The sequence below is a fragment of the Lycorma delicatula genome, chromosome 3, assembly GCF_047948215.1.
Source record: "Lycorma delicatula isolate Av1 chromosome 3, ASM4794821v1, whole genome shotgun sequence".
Lineage (NCBI taxonomy): Eukaryota > Metazoa > Arthropoda > Insecta > Hemiptera > Fulgoridae > Lycorma > Lycorma delicatula.
The window spans coordinates 20,730,024-20,752,600 of NC_134457.1; the positions used below are offsets into that span (position 1 = coordinate 20,730,024).

Consider the following 22,577-nt stretch of genomic DNA (forward strand, 5'->3'; position numbering starts at 1 on the left):
TGTTATTTCTAATACATTTCATTACTTTTGTTTTGCACTTGTTTATTTTCATGCGATAGTTCTTGCGTAGGACTTCATCTATGCCATTCATTGTTTCTTCTAAATCCTTTTTACTCTCGGCTAGAATTACTATATCATCAGCAAATCGTAGCATCTTTATCTTTTCACCTTGTACTGTTATTCCGAATCTAAATTGTTCTTTAACATCATTAACTGCTAGTTCCATGTAAAGATTAAAAAGTAACGGGGATAGGGAACATCCTTGTCAGACTCCCTTTCTTATTACGGCTTCTTTCTTATGTTCTTCAATTATTACTGTTGCTGTATGGTTCCTGTAAATGTTAGAAATTGTTCTTCTATCTCTTTATTTGAACCCTAATTTTTTTAAATGCTGAACATTTTATTCCAGTCTACGATATCGAATGCCTTTTCTAGGTCTATAAATGCCAAGTATGTTGGTTTGTTTTTCTTTAATCTTCCTTCTAATATTAATCTGAGCGCTAAAATTGCTTCCCTTGTCCCTATACCCTCCTCTATGAATCATGAGACCTTGCCGTTGGTGAGGGGGCTTGAGTGCTCAGGGATACAGAGTAGCTGGACCGAAGGTGCAACCATATCGGAGAGGTATCTGTTGAGAGCCAGACTAAGGAATGATTCCTGAAAGAGGGCAGCAGCTCTACTAAGGAAGGGGTCACCAGAAAAGTAAAAAATAACATTCTACGAGTCGGAGCGTGGAATGTTAGAAGCTTAAAAAAGGTTGGTAGGCTAGAGAATTTAAAAAGGGAAATGGATAGGGTAAACGTGGATATAGTAGGAATTAGTGAGGTTCGGTGGGAAGAGGAAGGCGACTTTTGGTCGGGTGACTTTAGAGTAATTAACTCAGCGTCAAATAATGGGCAGGCAGGAGTAGGTTTCGTGATGAACAAGAAAATAGGGAGGAGAGTGGAGTATTTCAAGACGCATAGCGATAGAGTCATTGTAATAAGGATAAATTCAAAACCTAAACCGACAACGATTGTTAATGTCTATATGCCTACAAGCGCCCATGATGATGATGAGGTAGAATGTGTATACGAAGAGATTGATGAAGCAATTAAACACGTAAAAGGAGATGAAAATTTAATAATAGTTGGAGATTGGAATGCAAGCATTGGAAAAGGCAAGGAAGGAAATATAGTGGGTGAATACGGGCTGGGCAAAAGGAATGAAAGAGGGGACCGACTTATAGAGTTTTGCACGAAGTATAATTTAGTAATTGCCAACACCCAATTTAAAAATCATAATAGAAGAATATACACTTGGAAAAAGCCAGGCGATACTGCAAGGTATCAGATAGATTATATCATGGTTAAGCAAAGATTTAGAAATCAACTCGTGGACTGCAAAACTTACCCTGGAGCAGACATTGATAGCGACCATAATTTGGTGATAATGAAATGTAGATTGGGGTTTAAAAACCTGAAGAAAAGGTGTCAGATGAATCGGTGGAATTTAGAGAAGCTTGAGGAAGAGGAGGTAAAGAAGATTTTTGAGGAGGACATCGCTAGAGGTCTGAGTAAAAAAGATAAGATAGAAAATGTAGAAGAAGAATGGGAGAATGTTAAAAAGGAAATTCTTAAATCAGCAGAAGCGAACTTAGGCGGAATAAAGAGAACTGGTAGAAAACCTTGGGTTTCAGACGATATATTGCAGCTGATGGATGAACGTAGAAAATATAAGAATGCTAGTGATGAAGAAAGTAAAAGGAACTATCGGCAATTAAGAAATGCTATAAACAGGAAGTGCAAACTGGCGAAAGAAGAGTGGATTAAAGAAAAGTGTTCAGAAGTGGAAAGAGAAATGAACATTGGTAAAATAGACGGAGCATACAGGAAAGTTAAGGAAAATTTTGGGGTACATAAATTAAAATCTAATAATGTGTTAAACAAAGATGGTACACCAATATATAATACGAAAGGTAAAGTCGATAGATGGGTGGAATATATTGAAGAGTTATATGGAGGAAATGAACTAGAAAATGGTTTTATAGAGGAAGAAGAGGAAGTTGAGGAGGATGAAATGGGAGAAACAATACTGAGATCTGAATTTAAGAGAGCATTAAAAGATTTAAATGGCAGAAAGGCTCCTGGAATAGACGGAATACCAGTAGAATTACTGCGCAGTGCAGGGGAGGAGGCGATTGATAGATTATACAAACTGGTGTGTAATATTTATGAAAAAGGGGAATTTCCGTCAGACTTCAAAAAAAGTGTTATAGTAATGATACCAAAGAAATCAGGGGCAGATAAATGTGAAGAATACAGAACAATTAGTTTAACTAGTCATGCATCAAAAATCTTAACTAGAATTCTATACAGAAGAATTGAGAGGAGAGTAGAGGAAGTGTTAGGAGAAGACCAATTTGGTTTCAGGAAAAGTATAGGGACAAGGGAAGCAATTTTAGGCCTCAGATTAATAGTAGAAGGAAGATTAAAGAAAAACAAACCAACATACTTGGCGTTTATAGACCTAGAAAAGGCATTCGATAACGTAGACTGGAATAAAATGTTCAGCATTTTAAAAAAATTAGGGTTCAAATACAGAGATAGAAGAACAATTGCTAACATGTACAGGAACCAAACAGCAACAGTAGCAATTGAAGAACATAAGAAAGAAGCCATAATAAGAAAGGGAGTCCGACAAGGATGTTCTCTATCTCCGTTACTTTTTAATCTTTACATGGAACTAGCAGTTAATGATGTTAAAGAACAATTTAGATTCGGAGTAACAGTACAAGGTGAAAAGATAAAGATGCTACGATTTGCTGATGATATAGTAATTCTAGCCGAGAATAAAAAGGATTTAGAAGAAACAATGAACGGCATAGATGAAGTCCTACGCAAGAACTATCGCATGAAAATAAACAAGAACAAAACAAAAGTAATGAAATGTAGTAGAAATAACAAAGATGGACCACTGAATGTGAAAATAGGAGGAGAAAAGATTATGGAGGTAGAAGAATTTTGTTATTTGGGAAGTAGAATTACTAAAGATGGACGAAGCAGGAGCGATATAAAATGCCGAATAGCACAAGCTAAACGAGCCTTCAGTAAGAAATATAAGTTGTTTACATCAAAAATTAATTTAAATGTCAGGAAAAGATTTTTGAAAGTGTATGTTTGGAGTGTCGCTTTATATGGAAGTGAAACTTGGACAATCGGAGTATCTGAGAAGAAAAGGTTAGAAGCTTTTGAAATGTGGTGCTATAGGAGAATGTTAAAAATCAGATGGGTGGATAAAGTGACAAATGAGGAGGTATTGCGGCAAATAGATGAAGAAAGAAGCATTTGGAAAAATATAGTTAAAAGAAGAGACAGACTTATCGGCCACATACTAAGGCATCCTGGAATAGTCGCTTTAATTTTGGAAGGACAGGTAGAAGGGAAAAACTGTGTAGGCAGGCCACGTTTGGAATATGTAAAACAAATTGTTAGGGATGTAGGATGTAGAGGGTATACTGAAATGAAACGACTAGCACTAGATAGGGAATATTGGAGAGCTGCATCAAACCAGTCAAATGACTGAAGACAAAAAAAAAAAAAAGTCCCTATACTTTTCCTGAAACCAAATTGGTCTTCTCCTACTTCCACTCTCCTCCCAATTCTCCTGTATAGAATTCTAGTTAAGATTTTTGATGCATGACTAGCGTTCACATAGTTGATATAAAGTTTTTCTTCATTTCAATGTGGGGGAACCATACTCAATTTTTTTAAATTTGTTTTTATAAACACTGTAATGAAACCAAACTGTTCCAGTGCAAGCTTGAGTTTGCAAAACAATTCTATTGAGGTAACAGACTGTCTGCAGTCCATCACCTGATGTAATAAGACATGAGAAGCAAAAATCATGAGATGTGGACACCACAATGACTTCCTTGTATGCCTATTACATTTACCACATTCTTTTTAAAAATGAAAATACAAAATTTTTATTTCAGTAATAACTTTGAAATTTTTTCATATTTTTTTATTGTTATTATTGAATTATTATTTATCATAAAAAAATGTTACAATCAGAGGTTAATAATTATTTATAAATCAATATATTTAAATTAAAAAAAAAAGGAGATTGTATGATTTTGAACCGATGTGCCTTCCCCATGTAAGATCCAAATATTTCATTAATTAAAATTTTATTTGGCTATTAACTCTGGAACCAAAGAAAATAAGTACCACTTATAATCGTTAAAAAACTCTCAATGAGTGCTTATTACTGCAGTTAAGAAAGAGTCCAAAATCAAATTTTGGGGGGATTTTGGGATTTTTTTTAGACACTTTTGGTCTAGTTTATTGCAATCAAAAGGAGAGGTGCACAAAGATGTTACAACAGCCCTAAATCCAAAATTTCAACATCCTACAGCTTATAGATTTTTAGTTAATGCGGAGATACATATGTACGTACAGGCATCACGCCGAAACTAGTAAAAATGGATATTTCTGTCCATTATATTCTATCGCAATACTTTCTTTACTTCATACAAGGAAATAATTAGTAAAGATAAACAAATTATTGTTAATTTAATAGGAATATTTATGTATTAAAATTACTTAATTGTATTATAAATGATGTCTGAGTTAAATTTGCTTCTTATACTATTGGGATGTGTTGCACTAAGCATTTTATAGAAACACATCAGTCAAGATACTCCCAATCAATAAACTTGTAGAGCATTTACATTGGTTCTAAACCTTAGTGGAAAGGACCTAATTTAACATATAATTTATGTAAATGCTAAAATGTTTTATTATAAAACTGTATTCTTATTTTATATTACTCATGTACAAGCCTAATTGTTTCTAATGACCAAAATACTGAACAAAAAGATGATTTTTTTCATTAGTTTTCTTGGAATGATGTTATAACCAGTAAGAATTGAAATTAAAAACTCATTTTCATTACTACTGATTTTCTTGTCCTACTGTATTCTAAGTTCATAAATACAGTTAAAATTTACCAGCTACTTGACCTTTAAAAAATTAATAATGATATTTTCAAGTTATGTTTTTAGATTCATTAAGAATTTGCTTAAGATAATTAAAAATGCTTGATGTACTTTCTGCCGCCTGATTCCCATTTGAAATTTGTTTCCACGGTTTATTTCCATGTATAAAAAATAAGTAATTTTTTGTGTTGTTTCTTTCTGGAGCTGAAGCTATATTTTTGCGCTTACTTTATTATATTACATTTTCATTTTAGCTCTAAGCTTATTTAAATTGCATGAATATCATGCTTCCTCAACCAGAAGCTTCAAACTTGCAGGTCATTAAGTTTTTGCATAAATACACATTTGGAATTTGTGGTTACTGTTGTATTCAAAGTACTCCCCTTGAGGTCATATGTATCCTGATTGTCTTAAGTCATCTGTATAGATTCTTGAATCATCTATATCATAATTAAGGCTTTAAAAAGTCTTGGGAATTTTTTTTCTAAAATAATCTTGATCTCCTTTATGAGTTTATCAGAAAATATTTGTTTTAATGTTTGAGTTACAGCCAGAAATCATAGAGAACATCATAGTGTGAATAAAGTTCAGTTATGACAATTTGGTAATTTTTACCTGAAACTCTCATGACTTGATGCATTTTTGTGATGAGAGCTCGTAATTATTAGATCTTTTTTTTTAAACAGAAACTTTTCATCAACCATTATCGCACGCTTAAATCATCTATCACATCATACCAGATCGTGCAATCTGCTCTTATTTTTTTTACAACTTGGATCATTATTTACGTATTACTCATCTTTAAAACTTAATTGTATTCATTAGGCTCTTGACATTTTTTTCAGAGCATCCGTAAAGTAATACCTGCCACTTCCACATAGCTTCAGTGTTTCAGTAATAGTTTTGCTGACTTTCATATAAAATTTGTGCTGTGCTACTGCAATTTTGTGAATTGATGCATACTTTCATAACTATTGTTAGTTTTTTTTACTTCACACTAGATTACTGGTTAATAGGGGATTACATAATAAGTAAGGTTATGTGCTCATAGAAAAATAAGGAAGATGAACTAATTGCTTGAATATTAAATATTAAATACTGCTTACTCATAAAGAGCTTTGAAGGTTTTTTTAACAATCAAGAGAAGATCTTCAGGTTTGAGTTAGGGAAGTGGATCTTAATGGTGAAATTTTGAAACATTCATTAAAAGCTAATGAAATTTAGTTATTTTCTTTTCATCAGCATCTTCAAGGCAGATCAATTAAATTTTTACTATCTTCAATATTGATAACTTTAATTTTTGTTTTATTATTTTACATACAAATTTTTGTCACATTTTTAAAAAATTTAAATCATGTTTGTCAAACTAACATTTGGCTTTTATTGATTTAATTAAAAATTTTCTGCAAAGTTTTATTTAAGTTTTAAATTGACAATTTAACTTTGTTAATTTAAAAATCTCATATTTTTCTAAAATTTTTTAATTTTACATGACTTTTCTCAAAATGTTTTGGAAATATAGTTCTGAGAATCAATTTAGATAAAATATTTTCGCAACTCGATCAGGATACTGACAGATTGACAATTGAAAATGTTTATATAATTATAATTTACTAGTTCTAAAACATAAGTAAAACAAAACAAAAAAATAATAAACAAATAATAAAAATAGTGATTACATTCAAAACGGAATTTAAAGTAATCACCAGGATTTATTTACAGGTTGAAAACCAGAATTCAGTCCCATTGACAAAAGACATTTTAGCATGACTGCTAATCTTAACACTTCTATCAACTAGCTTGTTGTTAATATAAGGCTATATTAACAACCTTAACAATGTAAGGCTTATATTAACAACAATAGTACAATAAATAAGACATTATAACGTTCTTTTATTGCAAATACCCTCACTGTTCTCAAATAAAACTAACCTAACAATTTATGAATGGAATTGATTACATTATCTCTTTAACTTAATTTTAACAGTAACTCACCGAACCACTTCTTGTTTTCATGTACTGCAATTACATGTGATATCACCTTAATCGTGACGAACTAGTACACACTAGAAATTCACACCTTCACTGACCTCGCACAATACTTTTCCTTCAAACTCATATAATACTCTCCCTTCAAACTCGCATAATACTCTCCCTTCAAACTCGCATAATACTCTCCCTTCAAACTTGCTTAATAACTCCTCGCTTAGCACTCTCTTGCGGAACAATGTTTCAACTCCCTGGAGTATAAATACTCGGAGAAGATGAGTTGACCTGCAGGACCAGACCCCAGTTTAGCGTGAGAATGATCGGCCAAGCCCTTTCATCTTCCCATGCATTTTTACTCTTCTCACAGAACCACTCCATTTAGGTGTGTCAGCGGGCAGTATTACAAAGATTGATTGTTAAACAAACCTGTTAGCTTTACTAAAAGGGTTCCTTTTAGCCCCTTTCTGGATTCTTCCCATTATTATATTTTCTACTACTTTCCTCTTTAATTGGCAGGAATCCGTTACTCAGGTCTTTTTTTTACTGAGCTTGTTACAATATAAATATACTAATCTTTTACCATAATTAGTTTTAAATAATTTTAGTACTGCATTGCATTGTATTAATTCTGCAGAACAAAAATCAGAATGAAACCTTTTAGCAGCCATAACTCTAGTCCAGACTTATTATGTTCATATGCTTTTTTTTAAAGTTTTAGTTCTACAATCATCTCCCAAAACATGATGAAGTAAGTCAATTCTAAAAATTTTTTTTTTGTGTTTGCAGGATGTCTGGTAATATTTTCAACATCACCAGAAAAACAAGTTACCAATGCACGTAATAGATCAGCCAACATGAAACACTGTCAGCATCCAATGAAATGTTACCGCTCCAATGAAGCGGTAACATTTCATTGGATATTGCCTGTGTTAAAATTGCATCATCAATAGAAGAAAATAAAATAAAATTTTGTAGATCAGCAAACACTAAACATTGTCAGCAACCAATGAAATGTTACTGCTCTTTATACAAGCAGTAATATTTCACTGGATATTGCCATTGTTAAAATTGTGTAAAATAATTTTAAAATATGTAAGACAGCAAAAAATAATTGTAATAAGTTATATTAGATCAGAACAATTAAATAAAATGATAAACCTTCAAATAGTTTGTGAACAGGAAAATTTGTTTTAGTTTATTCAGTATTAAGAGAAAATTTAAATAATTATTTTGGCTATACTGAATTTATATTCTCATAAATTTGTTATAGATACTTCACTCATTGAACAGATGCGAAGGTTTTAATCTTTATAAGTATTATTATTAGGCTTTAATAATAATGTACAATTAAAAATCAAGATTGAAAATGATCTCTAGATAGATCACAGATATCCTCAATCTTGAATCCTAGTTATTTGAGCCATCTTTACGATGCAACTAGTATCACCAATTATTGGTTGTGTTCAAGGTCCGTTCAGAAAATAATGGAACATAATTACACGCCAATGGTGATATTTAGTGACGTGTTGTTGGTAGAATTGTGTTCCACATAACTCTTCTGTAGCCATATTTTCTTCGATTGTTGATATCTCATTGCAACATGTTTAAGTGTTTGTAGCAATTTTTGTAATGTGCGATTTTCAGGAGCAAAAATACAACATAAAATTTTGCACGAGACTGGGGAAAACTTTAACATTTTAACTGTTGAAACAAGCTTACGGAGATGATGCTCTGGATCATACCAAATGTTACGAATGGTTTTCATGATTAAAAAGTGGTCGTAAGTCAATTGAAGATGACCCCCGACCAGGAAGCCCTTCGACATCAACTGATGACACCCACGTTCAGAAAATCAACAATCTTGTGCATGCAAATTGCCCATTGACTGTCAAAAAACTTGCAGAAGAGGTGACTATCTCAATTGGATCATGCCATGACATTTTGACTGAAAAATTGAACATGCATAGAGTTGTAACAAAGTTCGTTCCTTGTTTGATCACTGAACAACTGAAAGAACATTGAGTGGACGTTTGTCGGTAACTTCTTGACCAAGCTGACAAAATGTTTTGTCAAAGAAACCAGATTTGTGACAAGACAACTCATGGTTCCTTCACCACAACAATGTGTCCCCACTCACAGCTTTGTCAATTCGTCAGTTTTGTGCCAAAAATCAGATGATTGGTCCTCTCTACTCATGAGACCTGGCTCCTTGAAATTTTTTCTTTTTTTCAACAAAAATAAATCTGTGATGAAATGACAACGTTTTGGGACTATTGATGACATTAAAGCAAATTCGTCATGGACCTTAAGAAGCTATCCAGGACTGCTTCACGAAGTGGAAACATCACTGGGAAAAGTATGTGAATAGAGGAGCAGAATACTTTGAAGGAGACAAGAACCAATGTGTAAAATTAGTAAAGTTTGGTATTTTCTGAACAAATGTTGTATATTACTATCCTCACCTGTTGTTGTTTGTAAACTGTTCATGTTTCAATGCAATATAGTTTGTCTTTGCATTTTTGTTTTTCCAAAATGCCTTGTTCTAGGAGGAAAGTGTGATGTGGAAGATTATGTGCATTTTAGATCTTTCAAGAATACAGAAAAATGTAATTTTGGTTAAAAAATGCCATACAACAGGATCAGTTTCAAACTTAAAACAAAAAAGGTGACCTTCCATTAAGACACCAGAGACCACAGCTGATATTAAGAGAAGAATTTCTTCCAAAAATATTTATATACAAGCCCTTTCACAACAGTGTAGTATAAAATAAAAATATTGGAGCTAAATTCTTCATGATTTACATTTGGAACCTTATTATGTAACAACTGTGCAAAGATTTAAGAAAACAGATAAACCAGAACATCTTTATTATTGTGACTGGTTCTCAAAAACACTGTTGATGTGTTTTATCTCAGAAATGGCATGGTTTCATTTACCTTGGTATGCAAATTCCCAGGTATCGACGACTAAAAAACCTGATTAGATGTTTGAATGTCCACCTCATAGTGAAAAAAATCAGTGTGTGGTGTGCTGTTTCAGGTAATTGTATAGCAGGACCAGTATTTTTTGACTGAATGTAATACAGAAGTGTACCTTACAATTTCCTAAGAATTCTTTCTTCAGTTAACAGGTAGTGAAAAAACAAGATGAAGGAACATGTTACACATCAAACAATTCCCTACCATGTGTTCATATAGCTTTTACAGAAGAACAAATTGTCAGCCAAGGGCAATAGCCTCCACATTCCTCAGATTAGTCTAGTTGCTATTTTTTTCCTTTGGGCTATTTATAGGATAGAGTTTACGAATCAAATTCCCACTAATGATGAACTGAAGGTGAACATTCAACAAGAAGTTGACTGACTGCATTGCTGTGCAGGGCACTCGCTAAACATCTTTTGTAAAAATATATAAACTTTTGCTAATTTAAATACTGAATTTAAGTTTTTATTTCTTCAGTTCATTCATAAAATATTACATTTTATGGTTCAACTATGTGTAATTGTTCTTTAAGTTGCTCACACTATACTAATCTCAAAAAGTAATTATTACAAAATATTAAGTGATAGTTCAGCTTACCAACAATTATAAAATGTTTAAATCTATCAAGTGCTTTTGGACAGACCTTCGTCCATCCTCAGGAATATCCCCTTGATTTATTATAAAAACTTAATATAACATATAACTATTCATCCAAAATGAGCTAAAATAAAATTTTATATGCATATCACTTGATTTTCATATTATTAAAAGTATATTAATTTTAGTACTAAAAGTATAGTAACAGTCATAAGTAAAAGTTAAAACATGTCCTGTCAGAAAAAGAATCTTAATTGTTATGGTAATAAGAAATAAAAGCAGTTTGTTTGGCATACCTAGTAATCATTAATTATTGTTTATAATTTGTTTAAATAAAAGTCATTATCAAATTTAATTTGTTCGTTCATCAGTTTGTTATTGTTTAACAAAATAAAGACCATTCAACAAGTTAGAACAGTGTTTATTTTCTTTATTTATACAGTTAATATGTCGTTTGATTCTAACTGAAAATGATTTATTCATCATACCAATATATTTTAAATCACAATTTTCTCATTTTAAGCTATATACTTCTTGTTTATCTAAATTATATTGGTTACATTTTGTTGCTTTAGAAGGGTCTTTATTATTTATATAATTTATTTTCTTATTAGTTGTACATGCTGTTTTTAATTCAAATGATTTAAGTATTTTATTAAATATTCTACAATTTATATTATATTCAGTTTTAACATAATCTTTTCCACTAACATTATTTGTTGGTTTAATATTATCTTTTATGTATATATATATATATATATATATATATATATATACACCTTGCTAATTTGTTTACTAAATTTACATTACAACCTTTTGTTATAGCAATATGTTTAATGTTATTTAGTTCTGTACTATTTTGTTTTTAATTTATAGAGCAATGAAATAAAGGAATTAAAATGTATTATAATATCTTGTTTTCTGTATATATCTGACAAATTTAATATTATTAAAATTTTTATATCCAAATAATTAATACTATTGTTACTTTCCTGGTTTAAAGTAAATTTAATATTATCTAGAGTTCATTTCTTTAATTATTGTGTCCTTTTAATTATTAAGTTGCTGATTATAAATAATTAATATATCATCTACATATCTTTTTTATAATTTGTGTTTGTTATTTGTATCGGGTAGAATAGTGTTTTCTAATTCATTCATAAAAATATACTGTTATCTACTTTTAATTACTTACTTTCAAAGAGTTATTAATTATGTTTATAGTTTTATTAATGTCAATATTTGTATATATATCTTTTATGTCAAGTATTACAAGTTGTCTTATGTTTATATAATAAATTATATTTAATAATTCATAGCTATTTTTTAAATAATATTTGTTTTCAATTTTAGTGTATTCTTTTAACGTATTTGATAGAATTTACTTAACTGATAAATGGGTGAGTTAATATAATTTATGGCATGTCTGCTTTACGAATCTTAGCTAGTGCCCGCAATACTGAGGCATTGGTATCAGTTAATTTAAAATTTTGTTTCATGTATTCATCTTTGAAAACATAGTTTTTGTTAGAAATGATTTCTTTTTTAATTTTATTATCCTAAGTTTGTTTCTTATTCTTATTCAATATATAAATTGTTATTGATAATAACAGGTATGTTGGTTTTATCGGATTTAACAATAAATGCCTTATTATCTTTTAATTGTTGTGATTTAGATATTTATTATTTTTAATATTATAAATTACATTAACAAACTGATTTCTTAATTTATTTTTATTATCTGTTATCAATTTTAATTATATTATTCTCCACATCTATAATAGTATTTTTGATAATTTTATTTTTATTTTACGTTTGTACATTGAATTTATATGCATGTTAATTATTAGTTAAAATTTTACACAGAACAAAATAACAGCTTTTTTAAATCTTCCTTACAGCTGTGGTATATTGGAAACTTTTAGTGTGAGCTTGCTCAAAAATCTCTAACCTTAATTTTTCTTTAACTCTAACCTCTTCCCACAGAACAAATTAGCATCTGAACAGTTCATAACTCACAAAACTTTATTGCTGATTGATTGGAGCCCTGATAACACAGTGCAGACTTTGACCTTACAAGGAATCACTCGCTGTCAAAACTTGCGTTCTGGCATTTAGTTCTTTTTTTTTTACTTGAGTAAAAAAAAAGTAATTTCTCAGAATTTAACATTTTTTATATATAGATGTGAAGTGGCTGAAACTAGCAGTTGTATGATTGACTAGCTATTGACCCATTGATTATGGTAAGCCAACCAACCAATTCAGGCGTGGTTCTTCTATCACACCTGAATTAGATGGTTTTGGACAAAATTGAAGAGGATTCAGAAATTGTTATGCAGAAAAATTTTGTTCCTCAAGAAGGTATTTACATACAGTGCACTGTATGAAATATTCTTTATAATCAGTCGCTTTTCTTTACAAAATAAACTATTTTTGTTGATTTTAGAAGAACATTGTTTAATTTAGATATATTTCTGGCTGCTAAGAGCTGGCAACGTATTATGCAATGTGTTACTAATATGTCAGGGGGAGCGATTTCTTGAATAATTTTTGTTACTCCACAATGTTTTCATAGCAGAGCAAAATGTACATTACTATGTACAGTACACTGACTATTCTTCTGAAGAAATCAAAGAATAATTATTTTGCAAAGTTTTGGATTCCCACACGAACAGTTCCAAAATTTTGATTCATTGAATTCGTATATTCAATATTAAACTGAAAAAATTATATCTGTCTGTGCGATTATTCAAGAAATCACTCTTCCTGACATATTAGTAATACTTTGCCAGCTCTTAGCAGCCAGAAATATAGAGCAAAACAGCTTTTTTAGAAATATCACAATTCATCAATCTGGATGGCAAATTGGTGATTCTTTAATATGTTTTATTATTAACTGGTATTTTCAGGTAAAGTTTCAATTTGACGATTAATCATATCATTTGAAAGAGGAATTTATCAGATCTGATTGTTCAAACATCAGTTAACATTGATTTAATTAAATTTAAACATTCCAAATCTTTTATTTGAATAAAAAATAGATATTTTTTAGTTTCTAATTTTTCATGAATAAAAGTTTCTTTAAATTTTTTCTTTTGGAGATAAATTCTTGTTTTTGTCATTCAAGTATTCCAATGGTTTCTGTTCTATCACAACATTTTGGACATGTGACAGTTGACTGTGTAAAGTAAAGAATGTAATTTGTAAATTAAACTTGCGCATAGCTAAGTCATAAAACAAAGTATCACCAAAGCTGCCCTCTTTAGTGCGGCACTGTTTTGCTATCTTCTGCTACTGCACTTCATGCATTGCGGGATATTATTATTGCTGATGTGCAGAGAATACAATGTATTCAATAAATTAAACATCGCCAATATTTATGTTAACAACATTATCAAATAATTATATTACATTGTGTTTCTGTTATATTACAATTAAAGTTAATTTTTTTGTGCGCCAATTTGTTTTATGTCCTATTTGATCATAAGAAACATCTTCTGGCAAATTGTTTCTTTATGGTTGCACATTGGTGGTGCAGAAAAATTAACTTTTTTCAATCTCAGCAATGCTGCATGGTATTCTTATTTCTTCACTGTATCAGTGATTATACAGTTTGACTGGTTTTACCATATTCTGTTATCATTAATGGCTGACTAATATAATGGTGCATTTTTCTTTTTGGCTGTATCTTTTCATATTTGAGAATGGATAAATGCCATTGTGGTTACTGGTGCAACTGTCTTAACTATAACAACTGCAAAATTTATTTTTTCATGAAATGTTAAATCTACCTCTATTCAATTTCTGCACAATGGGCACTTAAGAAGCCTATTCTCTCTTCTCTGACAATGACTGTCACAAGCCAGTTTCTTATTGGTTTCTCCCTGGAACTGGGTTTTTGAACATCAAGCCTTTTTCAATATGCAAGTTTTTCTCTGTTAGCAAATTTTCAACAATATCTTCATCAGTAAATTCATAAACTTACTGATGAATGGATTATAAGTTGCATCAATGGCTGTTTGTTAAAATTTTGCTGTTTGGCTGTTTGTTCTAAAATTCAATTCCATACTAAAGTGTCAATGGTTTTTCAAAATTCCACATTTTAAAAAATTCTTACACTTCCATTAAACAAAATTAACATATTTAAATATATTACATGGGTATCAAAAAGTAAACATTACTTCACTAAAACATGAAATTGACTGAACACATAGTCATAGAAACTGAACATTTGATAAAATTATGATTTTTTTTTTAAATTGTAAAATCAAAATGTAATTGCCAAAGAAAACCCTTATCAAAACATAAAAACAGTACAAAGTAGAATTGCCAAGTTACTATTTGTAGGCTAATGTAAGAATAACATGTTGCACACTTAGCGTACGATTCATCACTTCATAAGCCAAAGGTATGTTGTCAAACCATTATTTTTAACCAGCAGTATTCATTATTAGTGTACAAAATAAATAATTTTCATGAATATTGATGATTAAAAGCAATCCTTTAATAAACAAATAAAATAGAAATTAATTTTAATAAATATTATATTCCTTATATGGAAGGTGTTGCACGATCTTGTAAAATACTGTTATAATGTATTACTTTTGTTTTTTTTTTGTGATTACAACACCTAAGAAAATAAAGACAAATGATAAAAATGTGAAAAAATTTATTGTTGTTATTCATATTCTCTGTAAACTACTCTGTTTCAGTAGCGTCATCTAAAGTGGGAGCTAGATTTTGTAAAACAGAATATGAAAGTAATGACAAAAATACTGCTGACCCTGCATATATATTTATTTATATGGAATAATACCCATCAATGTAACCTCTATTTTGTAAAATATATTTAAAGTGAAATATATTCATTTATTTTTCAATGAAAATATTTGTATTATTTTTTCACAGTACTGTAAAACAGTTTGACTCATGTTTGAGTTAGCAGAGTTCTTCATTCACACTATAAGATAACTGTAGTGCGGTTGCCTAAGTGAAGTACATCATATAATGTTTTCTCAACAATAGAAATTACACTAACTTATTAATGAAGTCGTACAAACAGATATAACACAATACAAACTCTTATCAGTTTTTAGAAAATCTATCAATAAAAAATCTATTATTTTATTGTATATTATGTAAATCATTAGCACAGATTTTGGATTGAACAAATGCAATGAAGCAATCTACCTAAGAATAAAAGCATAAAACAACACATGCAAATAACACAGCAGAAAAAAATTCAACACAAGAAAAAATAAATATTTTTTTCAGGCTTTATAGAAACTTTGAAAAAGAAACCAATTTATGAAAGATAGAATAATAGTAACTATGATAACCAGAAATTTTAAGCCGAAAGCATATATAAGTAAAATGAAAAAAATATGGTTTACGAGATTGCTAGTACACCGGGGAAATGTATTCCACTTTTTGTTTCATCTACAAAACTGAGCTGTTATGAATAAGAAATGTGATTTTTGCAACGTGTAAAAAATATCATGCCTGACCGGAATTCGAACCCAGGAACTGCAAATGAAAGACAGAGACGCTACCACTCGTGCCAAAGAACCCCGCAACCAAATTTAATTTTCTTAAGTTATAAAATCTGTTTGTAAAGTGTTAATTTTAACGCAGTTTTTAAAATTGTAATATATTTAAACTGACGAGCAAATTTTCTGTTTTTATTTGTTTTAATTCTTTAGCAAACAAAAAAATATTTATGTCGAATTTTATGACCTGGATAATTCTCATTCTAATTTTCATTTTTAAAAATGATACCAATTATTTATAACTAAATCAGATGATTACCGTACATTAATTTTATAAGTAAATCGAAACTAGTTATATTAAAATCCGCTTCAACAGCTAACTGATCGATAGCTACAATTTATCGATTCAACAACCATCCTCAAGATGTTACCCTTGCATTATATATATATATATATATATATATATATATTTATTATTCCATATTTAAAATATATGTATAAAATAAATGTAATTTATTTACCATGTTATTCTGGTAAAAAGTATTTTACTTACAAAAGAAAAATAGTTTGCGAGAAAAAATTTTGTAATTCACCACGCCTATGTAAATTAAAGTGTGGTGAGAAAATTACTGAAGAGCAGAGAAATTCTTTGTTTAATGCATTTTACAAAATGGGAAATATTCAAACTCAAAATGGTTACATTACTGGATTTTGTCGTCAAACTATACCAAAAATGCATCATCCAAGAGATGATAGAAGAGGTACTAAAGGGATTAGTGTCAAGTGCTATTTCCAGTTAGCAGATGACAATATAAATGTTGGTAAAAAATATTTTTTTTAGATACATTTCAAATATCTGATGACCAAGCCTTTAGAGCACTTAAAAAAGTTTGTGATGGTATAGTACCAGGATATGATATGAGAGGGAAGCTAACCCCTGTAAATAAAAGTAAATGATGAAGAGATGAGAATTTTAAGTGATCACATTGTTTCTTTTCCTTGTTATTAGTCACGCTATACAACAGCTATAATCCACATAGACAATACTTGCCAGAAAATCTGAACATTCAGTTAATGCATAATTATACAAAGAACACTATGCTAATATTAATGTAAAATTTGTGTCTGAAGCTATCTATTGCTGAAATTTTAATCTAGATTTTAATTTACATTTTCACAAGATGTGTCAAATGTAATATTTTTAAAATAAAAATTGATTAATCTAAAATATTGAAGAAAAAAGAGGCTCTTGAAATCAGCATCAATCAATCAGAAATCAATTTGCATCTTCACAGAGCAGATCGTGCTCAGCAAATTTATACGCCTTTACATTTGATTTGCAGAAGGCATTACCTTTTCCCATGCTTCAGTGCTCAGTGGCATATTACAAGCGTAATATGTATGTTTATAATCTTGGATGCCATGGACTTCCAACAGGCAATGGTTTCATATATGTCTGAGATGAACAAGTAGTTAAGAGGGTCTCTGTTAATAAGTTCCTGAATTTTTAAACATTTACATCAAAGACCCTCCAACAGTGTAGAATAAGTTGTCATGTTCAGTAATTGTTGCGGAGGTCAAAACCAGAACATTAAGATTATGCTAACTTGCACGCATTACATGCAGCAAGAGAACAATATTAGATACTTGACCATAAGTTTATGGTAGTGGCCATTCTTTCTTGCCTAACGATTGTGATTTTGGTAGAGTTGAGCAGTTTTCTACAGGAAAACTCATGCATGTTCCTAATGTCTGGTATTCATCTATTGCCCAGTCAAAGCGAAAGAGACCATTTCATGTAGAAGTCATGACTCAGGAAGACTTCTTTTCTACTAGAGATCTTGAAAAATCAGTTACAAGAAGAAATTAATGAGATGGGAAATTCTGTATCTTAGACAAAATTCCATTGGTTAAGGTATGTAAAAGATGACCCATTTAAAATACTTTACAAGAATCACTGAGTAATGAACTGGATTTAATGTTCTAGATATTACACCAGTAAGGAGAGAAAGAAACCACTCAACTCAGGGTGTAATTTTAACCTTACAGCTGTACCTAGAACATCGCCCCATCAGCAACCCAAAAAAAAAGAGATATGATTGACCTTTTACCATTCATACCAAGTTTATATTTGTATATTATATTATATATTTGTAGTATTTTATATTTGTTTATGTTATCTTAATTTGATTATAGTACATTATTCTGAAACTTGAAATTTTATAAGTTATTTTTTCGTGCAGTGTTGTAAGTGTAGAAGTGGTGTAGTCAGTTTTATGTTAAAGAAAATTAAAATTTTTAAATGTAAAAACTAACAAGAAAACCATTATTTTGGAAATATTTAAAATAAATAACAATATTCCAAAATAATTGTCTGATTTACAGCATCGTTTCTAATAAAGCACTATAAATCTGAAAACCATGTAAGTATGACTTAAACCACTTTTCCTTTCACCGGCTCATATACTGAATTCAGCTGATCAAACTTGTCAACCGAATTCATGTTTAAATTATAATCTTTAATGATTTTTGGACATGATACTGCCGAAACAATACCATGTCGGTCCCATCTAGGGACTGTTTCAACATCATCAGGATTGTGAAAATTTGATAAGACAAACATATCTTTTGTCTTTCCACAATATTCTTTTGCCTGTACTGGTGATGTATATATATATATATATATATTTAGATAAATTAAAAATAATTTTTATTTTTTTACAGACTACATCTACAAAAGTAGTAATTTTTTAATACATTTCATTACTATTTCATGCAATTAGTCTTTTCTTTGCTGCTCTGCAATTATTGTATTTTGTAAGTGTGTATAGTTTATCTTTGAGATCTTCTGCTTTCAGATAGATAATTATTTCATTCATCCAGCAATTCCCATATACTTTTATATCCATGGTTTTTAATTAACTTTTATTTTGCTACCACGTTACTTCATGTTTTAAGTAAATTAAGATCTATAGTGTACTACTTTAGTTTTTAAGAATGATTTCCTAATAACTTTTATTTGAAAAGTCATTTCTAAATTAATAATTTCGTTCTTATAAAACATATGGTCAGTAAGACGTAATGCACTCACTTTGTCTCAGAGAAAGAAAAATCCCAAAATATCCAGCTAATTTGCTCATTACATTTGAATCTATCACACAGATATTTCATAATAAGTAAATTTTGGTGTACTCCATGACCACTTCAGGTTACGTTTTACAGCCCATAATTTGATTCTGAAATTTTTTCCTTGTATTATACTCTTCTTTGACTTTGCCTTTACCACCGACAATATTTAGTCCTTTTCTGCATAGATAACATTTCAGTTTCCCACTTCATATTGGATTTTTCAATACTTTGTTAAACCACTTGTTCTTTCCTCGCAAAAAAATTAACACGAAAATTGTTTTTCAAAATATTTTGCTATACTGCTTGTGATATGCTCATTCTAATTCAGTTGCCATATTTGCTGATAACTAAAAATTTTGCCTTCTTTCCATATTATAACTCTCTAAATTAGTCATTACTTTTTATTTAATTATCTAAGTGTATTCAACATTAATTATCACTTATGTGAGATCCTAGGAGAAGATGTTCTCCTTCTTCTATTTGTCATGGTCTACACCCATAACCTTACATTAGTCTTATATAGATGAATTCTTATATTATTAACACTATTCTTATATTATTACACTATTATTAACATATCTTTTTTACAGTCTAGCAGCTTCATTGTTACGATTTTACCTTTATCAACATACCTTACACTTTTCTTTCTGAGAATATTCCACTATCTAGTCTACTATATTACTTCTAATAACACCATTTTTTTGGTTATCACTACTACAGGGACACCTTAATATTCTCATCTGTTGTTATCAATTTTCAATTTACAGTGGTTTTAACCACTGACATTACTACCGGTCTCAGCACAGTTGAACAGACCCTTTTTTCAGGTGATACTTTACTATACACTGCAATAGAGTAAAACATCATTTTGATATCATGGCAAGTACGTTAAAAACGTTTTTAATCTACAACCATCAAGATTTTTTGAAACAATCAGGATCAAAATCCATTCATGTCAAATGTGGTTAGACTGATTCAGAACAAACTAATTTCAATGCAGATATCTAGTATTTACTAATATTTATTCAGCCTTCTAGTTTCATAAATGTTTTCATCTGTTTTGCCATGTTGCAAGTACCTTGATACAAATCCAAATAAATCTTAGCTAGCTGGTTTTGAGATTTATGTAATCATCCTAAATTAGAGTTGAAACAATAGGTTCCAGTAATGGGACTATCTCAGAAAAAGCAAAGACCAACTATCAATTTGTAACAGACCTTTCAGCATGTTAAAATACTGTACTACTTTAAAGAGTACAAATTTATTTTCTGTATTGTATTTGTTTGTCTGATCTTATTTATAGAAGTTTTAATTTGTAAATTAATTTATTTTGTATTTGACACTTACTACAGATGATTAATAACACTGATAGACAAAAAAAAGTTTTTTTAATGTTTCTCTAAGTATGATACCATTTCTTGAATTGCTTTTTTGCGTACATTACAGATCTGTAAATACAATTTTTCTATAACCCTTAGTTTTAAATTAATTACACTTCAAAAACAATTAAGGAAAAATATAGTTAAAATTATTTTAATTTATAATTTTGCATGGCCATACCTGTTTAGAATGATTTCGCTGATGCTTTTCTTTTATAAATAGCCTCAGACACATCCCAAATTAATGTAAAACAGTAATCGGGGCTAGCATGTTAGTATTCCATTTCCCTTTATAGCGGCTTTCCATCACTGAAATGGCTTGATGGAAACGTTCACCATGTTCGTCACTTACATCTCCAAGGTTATCCGGGGAAAAATCCAGATGTGAGTGGAGGAAATGTATTTTCAAAGACATATTACATCCCATAGGTCTGTATGAAGTAAGAAGTTGATTAGTAATATCATGGTAATTGTCAGATTTTTGACAATCATCTTTAAATGAAGCCCAAGCTGCACTTTCTACATTATTTAACTTTGAGTTAAACACATCATCTTTGGTCAACTCTCATATTTGAGGACCAACAAATATTCCTTCTTTAATTTTTCCTTCACTTACATTCAGAAATTTCTGCCTGATGTACAAAAACCCAGAACTATCCTTCATTGTTTTTACAAAATTTGTATTAGTCCTAGCTTGATGTGGAGAGGGGATAAAAAATTTTTGGGTTCAACTAAGGGCTCATGAGTAATATTTTTACAGTCATTTAAATATTGCTTAAAAATAACAATAAGAATATCAGTCATTTATATATTGCTTAAAAACAACAATGAGAATAGTTTTAATGCAGGTAATTTTATGCTTAGCAGGAACCATCTGGATGCAACAGTTCAAGAATAGGATTGATTTACTTCTGGTTTGGCTTTAAGAAAAACAAATACAAATACAATAATCTTGTACTAAAAAAGCGCTAAGAAAATGATTGTTTTTTCACAAACCATCAGTAGAAGGTTTCATCACAGACATGAGGAAAAGGAAGCTTGCATTATTTCCAGCCAGAGGACATCATTTAGCCAGGAAAGTATAGGCAAAGCAGCTTTACAACAGATTAACCATACTCAACACCTTTTTATGGGGGAGTAAATTTACACTCCACCATACAGATAGCAGAATTCAAATGTAGAGTTACCCTAATGAAAAATAAGCTGAGTGTAGTATGGAAACTTTTGGTAGGTCCTCTGTTACAGAATGGGATAGAGTATCAATCTGAGCAGTTCTAAAAAATCATCTTGTAATCCTATGTCCTAATCACACTGTTCAATATAGTGGATGATAATGGTCATACAATATAGCAACCAGAATGGGTCAAGGTAGTTAAAAACATTGAAAAATTGGATTAGCCAACATATATCAGATTGCAGAATACAGAAAATAGCTTGGATTACACTGAAAAATAGCATTTGAAGCTCAGAAACATTAAACAACCTTGATCAGCCTTGAAATTTTTGATTTTAGTATAGGAGGAATTGGAGACCGTGCTAGAAAGATGCCAAAATTTTTCAAGGTAGAAAAAATAGACCCACATTCTTTTAAAAAGAGATATGTAATGTATGTAATCTTTTAAATTGTTTTATATGCTTTCTGTTGGTATTTTATTTTTTTTAAATCATTTACACACTTTATTGTGCCGTTAAAAATTTATTTTGTCATAAGTGTTTATAATCAAACTTAATTCATTTTCGATTTATATCCCAAATTATAATAAAAAACTCATTTTTGTTAATGAATTAAAATGTTCTTCATCTGTGGTTTTTGAATAAGTTACAATTATTTTAACTACCTACTTCAATTAATTATTGAGGAGTAACATTTAAAAATTTTTCTTAATTATGTAATCATTAAATATTTATCATTCTTATCTCTTGAATTTTAAAAGTAAATAAAGCCTAAATAAAAAAAAACTGTTTAGCCAATACATTTTTATAATGCAAAGAGCGTGGAGTTTCTTTGCTCATAGAAGGACTTTGCACATA

General features: G+C 30.0%; 1 pseudogene; it reads left to right on the top strand.

Annotated features, from left to right (window-relative positions):
- The window catches only part of LOC142320812 (uncharacterized), a 79,531-nt pseudogene extending 71,377 nt beyond the window's left edge, over positions 1–8,154 (top strand).
- Positions 8,155–22,577: the final 14,423 nt, after the last annotated feature.